The 6,567-nt window shown below is 39.6% G+C and overlaps 1 protein-coding gene across 3 annotated transcripts in view; it reads left to right on the top strand.

The window, feature by feature from the left end:
• Positions 1-5,826, top strand: part of LOC102298436 (zinc finger protein 239-like) — an 11,846-nt gene extending 6,020 nt beyond the window's left edge. For 2 of the 3 annotated variants that reach the window (XM_042217629.1, XM_042217627.1), the window contains 2 exons: positions 5,444-5,532; positions 5,731-5,826. The gene's annotated coding sequence lies outside the window, so the exon portion shown is untranslated. The remainder of the gene's footprint in view (positions 1-5,443; positions 5,533-5,730) is intronic. The other variant, XM_042217628.1, reaches the window with a different exon arrangement.
• The last annotated feature ends 741 nt before the right edge of the window (positions 5,827-6,567 follow it).

Genomic DNA, 6,567 nt, shown 5'->3' with positions numbered 1-6,567 from the left:
TAAGCGTGTCTCTTTGCCATTTTCAGGGTTGTTAAAACAATGATGTCCTGCATAACGCACATACCTGTTCTTTTATACAGGTATGTGCGATAAAGTCAACGCACACACTTCACCCTTTAGCGTTCTCATGGTGTTCTCTACTACGTCCTCATTACAACACACAGGGCGCACTGCGCTATAGGGCGCGCCGTACTTTTTGAAGAAAATCTAAGACTTTTAAGTGCGCCTTATGGTTGTGAAAATACGGTATGTTGAAGCACAGTACGTATCACTCCGCGAGGCTCCTGCCTACGATAGCCGTAATGCTCCAACAATCCATCAAGCGGTGCAGCTTCGTAGCTTAGCAAAGTCGTACTGAAACATTTGACAGATTTTCGAGCGCCGTGTACATAAAATCGTTTCGAGGTCAGTAAACACAACCAGAATTCATACATAAGGCACACAGGATTATAAGCGGCACTGTCGATTTTCAGAAAAATCAAAGGATTGATTTTAAGTGTGCCGTATTTTCCAAAAAACACTGTAATAATGATGGCCCGCTAGCATGCTCTACCAAAAATAGTATTTTGTTGTGTATCTGAGGGACGAAAGCTAAACCAGTTCCACACCACTGAAGTTGCAGCATTTTTACAAACCAATTCTAGTTCATCCATTTCAGTTAACGATCCACTTTCGCTCTTCTCATTCTGCGTCGCCGCCATGTGTGTATGTAAACAAAGACACTGCGCATGCGCGTTTTACCCATATTCTATCACGATATTTCATTTTCTTATTGTTGCCCAACATTACACCAGTATTACCGTGAATGGTATGATATAGCCCAGCCCTAGCTGCATCAAATCAAATCAAATCACTTTTATTGTCACATCACATGTGCAGGCACACTGGCACAGCACATGCGAGTGAAATTCTTGTGTGCGAGCCCCACAAGCAACAGAGATGTGCAAACACAACAACACAAACGAGCAAAATACAAGAATGGCCAACCTGAAACTAATAAATATATGTACAATATATAATAGTGTATGCATTTCTGGATGTGTATACTAAATATTTTCCTACGTGTGTGTGTGTGTGTGTGTGTGTGTGTGTGTGTGTGTGTGTGTGTGTGTGTGTGTGTATACACATTTTTACAAATTAAATAGTAAAAAAATAAAAAATAAAAAAATAATAATAAAATATATAAAATATACAGAGTTGAATATGTGCAAAACAAGTGGCATGTGTGTACTTGTGCATGTATAGATATGTATTATGGTTTTTCCTTTGAGGGATTTTAATTCTCTAAAATTTTATCCCTATTACAGTTTAATCTTTCTTCCCTTATGACACAGTAGTGTTTTGTAGTTGTACTTACTGTATTATTAAAGTTATAGGTATGTCTTGTTTACCAAACTGATACTGTATCAAAATTGCAGATATGGATATGTATGTCAATTTCTTTTATTTGAACATTCTTATTTTTTCCAAATTAACTTCTTTTTGTATGTATTCATTTTATGTTTCACCTCAGTTAAATTTCAATCCTTCATTCATATTTAAACTTTTGCTGTTGTAAAATCTTCTCTTAAATCCTTTTCTCCAAAAACTGCAAATAATTACACAGCAGTTGCAATTAAAACTTCTAAAATGAACTAAATCTGTCCACCATCTTTGAAACAACACCTGCTGTGACTTCATGTCCACAAAAGCTAAATTGGTTTGGGGCTGTATTTCCATGTAATACCAGTTTGTACCAGAAGATGGAGCAGTGAGGCTGTGTAACCTTTGTTTAATTAGTGAAAAAAACACCTTATTCACAGTGGCAGCAAAGAACTGTTAAAAGTTAAAAACAGCAGCACACATCAGGACCATTTTAAAGATCACAGGTGACTACTCTTAGTTAATTCAAATTCTATTAAAGCTCTATTTTTGACTCCTCCGTTCACTTTAGTATATTTACTGTGTTTTTGAAGTCCACGTGTTGTTTTTAATGAATTCATTTTGATCCACATGTTCTGTGGCTGTTTTCCTGTTGATTTGAAGTTTTTATAATGAAATCCTGATAATATTAAAGTGTTACTTATATTTGATGAACTCGGTGTATAGTTTGTCTTATTAAACAGTTTGGTGTGAAAAATAAAGAAATGATCTCACAACAAGTAGTTTGAGCCATGATTTCAGATTCAAACTAATTTAACTGTTTTCAGTGGTACATGTAGAGCTTTATCAGAGGAGGAGACTTGGCTGTTCTCCACTCACAGTGAACACGGTTCCTGCAGCTCATTAAAAACTCTGAAATGATCTTCAAGGACAAAAAGGTCATGCATTGCAAGAGCCATTTGCAGATGTGTTCTACCCCCTGCGTGTCTGCATGACTCTAATGCAGCACCAATTTGAAACCCAGCCTCTTTGAAAGTGCGTTCATGGCCCTACAAGTTGCCAGAGCAGAAGAGACAAATTGTGCAAAAGGAATTGGCTGAAATGGTGAAAATGCTGTTATCATAGGATGTAATGAGGATTTCTTCCTCAGTGTTTGGTCTCCTATGCTTATCTGTTTTCCAGATGATTTGTCCCAGCTGTTGAGAGGGGCTGGTTGTCTTTAAGGTGCTTCCAGGTAATTAAGAAGTGAGCGCACGGTTTTATACGGTACTGTGATGATAATAAATATAACAAGAAGGAAATATAAGTTTGACTATGGAGCACATCTCCTTCAGCGTTCAGAATAATGGATTGCATTTCTCTCAGTCAACTGACTGTTTAGGGGAGAAAACTGCTAATAGTTAGTGGGCTCTGTGTTTGTGGTTGTTGTTTGTTAATCACACCAGGAGTGAACAAAAGCAGAAAAACCCCTGTAAAGATGCAGACTGTGAAAGTCTGCTTTATACCATAAATCTTACCAGGTGTAACTGGGGTTTTTTTTGTGTTTTAAGTTATAAACACGTGTCAAGACTTCTGTCTCCCATTGCTGATGTGATCCTTTTCTGTTCCCTATTAATGAACTACGGTAATTTGTGATATTTCACCCATAAAATAATAAGGCTTTATTGAAATCATTGTGATACAGAGATTTGGACTCTTGTCATCATCATCATCATCATCATCATTATTTATTTATGTAGCACTTTAAAAAACACACATGGTGGACCAAAGTGCTGTACAATACTAATATGCACATAGTAATAAAAACCAGACATAGCGATAAACATAGCAATAAAATATATATATATATCAGTTACCCACAGAGTTAAAGGCCAGAGAATAAAAATAGGTTTTTAATAAAGACTTAAAAACTGGCACTGATGTAGCCTGTCTAACATGGAGAGGAAGGTTATTCCAAAGCATCGGCGCTGCAACAGAGAACGCTCGGTCTCCTCTAAGTTTCAGCCGTGACTTTGGGACCGAAAGCAGCAACTGCTCAGCTGACCGAAGGGAACGAGTGGGGACGTGGGGCTTCAACAAATTTGATATGACTGAACTGTCTAAGCCCGGTTTTTTAAGTAAAGTATGTATGACTGCATGCTTAAATTCCTTGACCAGACAAAAGATTAGTATTAATAATGTTCAGAATGTGTGGTCCGATGATAGGAAATACCTTTTTAAGAAAACAGGGAGGAACAACGTCATTTGGAGAGCCACACGGTTTAGCATTCAACACAAGTTTCTCTAAATGCAGCGGATCCAATGAAGACCTACCAGGGGGCGCAGATGGTTTAGAACCAACCTCTCGAGGGTCTTCATCAGATGCTGAGGTCCTTGGGATGGGGGGTCTTTGGTACCAGTACCACACAGGAGGTCTTCCACAGCTGTGGTACTTTCCCCAGTGACAGGCTCAGGTTGAACAGATAACCTAGGATGCCACACAGTTCATCTGCGCAGCATCTCAGGAGCCTGGAGCTGACACCATCTGGACCTGCAGCCTTCCGCACCTTGATCTTGCGAAGCTCGTTCCTCACTTGAAGTGCTGAGATAGAAAGAGTGGATTTTGGGGGAGGGGTGTGTATGTTGGAGTCCACAGAAGCCGGGGGTGGGTGTAATGACTAGGAGCTGGGAGGTGTGAAGTCCTGAGATGAAGGACAGGCAGTACCTGAAGATGAAGGAGATTGCAGCAGGGGGGACGATGCTGTGGAAGGGGTGGGTGTTTGATCAAACCTATTAAAATATTTATTTAGGTCATTCACCCACCCCAAGTCTCCTGCAGCCTGGGGGGTTGGTTTTTGTCCTGAGATTGTCTTCAGGCTGTTCCAAACCCCTCTGATGTTGTCCTGTTGCAGCTGCTCTTCCATCTTCCTCCTATAGTTATCCTTTCCTTGCCTTATCTTCCATTTCAGCTTCTTCTGAACAACTCTCAGCTCCTGTTTGTCTCCAGATCTAAAGACTCTCTTCTTCTGCTTGAGGAGAGCCTTAATTTTAGGATTTATCCATGGCTTGTTGTTAGAAAAACAACATACCTTTTTGATGGTTACGGTGTTGTCCACACAGAAGTTCATGTAATCCGTAATGCAGTCTGTGATGCTATTGAGGTCATCCTCCAGGGGGCTGCAGAGGTTGTCCCACACAGTAGAACAGAAAATGTCCCTCAGGGCCTCTTCAGTCTCTGCCGACCATTTCCTTACTGTGCGTTTCACAACTGGTTCTCTGTGTACTAGAGGTTTATACACAGGCTGGAGATGAACCAGATTGTGATCTGGGAGATCGGACCTCCACGCGCTCTCCGGACAAAGACGCCGTAAAAAATGTAATTAAGAATACCATTGTCCATAGAATTCTGAGCTCCATTGTGGGAGAAAGCAGTCCACAATAGAAAAACAAAAACACAAAACAACAGAGAAACATATATTAAAGAGAAAAAAGGACTCGGTCAGGTTGGAGCTGCTGGTTGCCAGCTCAGAGCGGCGCTGGAAGATAAGATGAGCACTTGGCTGTAGGGGAAACATGTTTTGTAAAGTTCGTTTAGCTAACCCGTGCAGGGGAATGAATTTACCCTGACTAAAGAAGTCAAGAGAAACGCACCGGGCTGCTTAGTGACTAACCACTGTTACTGTACTTTTATTATACTGTAAGAGCAACAGGCTGGACTCTGCTTCTGCTCCTGTGCAGAGCTGATTATTAAATATGTGCAAACAGCAGCATGTTTTCTGTCGCTTTCCACATGTGCAAGGACATTAACGCCAACTTTTAAAGTCCCCTCTGAAACCAACTACTTCCGCTTGTCAGCTTAAGTTAAAATGTTACATTTTTCCCCTGATTATTTTTTTCAGCTTTTTTTTATTTTATTTTTTTACTGAGTTTGTTACAAATATTCAGGTTAAAAAACTGTCCAAATTACTTTTAATGAATTATGTCCATAAAGTCACATGTGCAGTACTCTGTACAGCTTGCATCCTTTAGGACAAATAATTTGAAACATTAATATTTCTTGTTCAATACCACTGCTGATAACACCTCTGTATGTTGTGACCAGGATGCAGCAGCAGACTGAACCTCGACTGAAACCTGCTCCATCATCTCATCTTTGCAGATGTCCATTTATAAAGCATCAACAACTCAAAGGTAAACATGATATTAGAAAATGTGTTAGTAAAGCCTTTAAAACAAATAAAAAAATAAACAGCTGTTGTCAGAACTATAGGACTGAACAACTTCAGATCCCGAGTGTGTGAGGACAGAGAAGTATCAGCTCTATTTCAGTTTTGATAGATAAACTTTATATTTCAGTTTGTGATGATTCTGTTCTGTTTGTGATTACAGGAGCTGTCCTCAGATTCAGACCTCAGCACCACCCAGTGACAGCAGACAGATCATCCTATATCTTCAATCTTTGTAGTAACTCCAAAATTAACTGAAGAAAACAGTACAAAGGTTAAAGTACCACATGTGCTGTCAGTGAAAGCTGCAGCTGTTTTATTGATAAATTTAAAGACAAAAGGATTAATCACCCCTGTTACTGTGTCACTATACATCAGCATTAACAGTATCTCAGTTTGGTGTTTCAGAAAACTGTTTTTTGACAATAGTTTGTTATTTAGTAAGTAATTCAGAGTCATAAATACCAGAGTAACCAGAAGGAAACATATATTTAACTTTCTACAGGACTTAAAGCTATTATATTATGTAAAAGTCCAGACCCTCTGAGGATTATCTGAGTACTTCTAACATTACACAAAGCAAAGGTCTCCATCAGTGTTCATGAAATGCTGGGTTTATCCTTCTTGTGAGGGAGCTGCTGGTGAAGATCACGAGCCCTGCTTGATCCTGGCGATGAGTTTCAGTCTTCCTGGTGTTTCTGAAATGATGCCTCTCACTGTGGGTCAACAGAACTTCTGGCACAGGACAGCTGTAATGAAAGAAGTTGAAGAAGTTTTGAAAAAAAAATCTTGGAAATGCCCTAAATGTGAGAAGCAGATTTTGTATTTACTTTTCTTTTGCCAATCAAGATAACAAAGTATAATTTTCACCATTCAATTACTAACCTTGTCATCTCCTGCACTGTCTGTTTTGGGCTCTGGGCTCGTCCTTCCCAGCGCTCATGAGACTGCTTTGCTGCACTGTGGTATGAGGTGCTAACCTGTTGACAGTGTTGGGAAG

The sequence above is a fragment of the Haplochromis burtoni genome, unplaced genomic scaffold (assembly GCF_018398535.1).
Source record: "Haplochromis burtoni strain Fernald_Lab_line unplaced genomic scaffold, NCSU_Asbu1 Contig_2361, whole genome shotgun sequence".
In the NCBI taxonomy this organism is placed as follows: Eukaryota; Metazoa; Chordata; class Actinopteri; order Cichliformes; family Cichlidae; genus Haplochromis; species Haplochromis burtoni.
The sequence above is the reverse complement of the archived record's forward strand: the minus strand, read 5'-3'. Positions and strand labels throughout refer to the sequence as shown.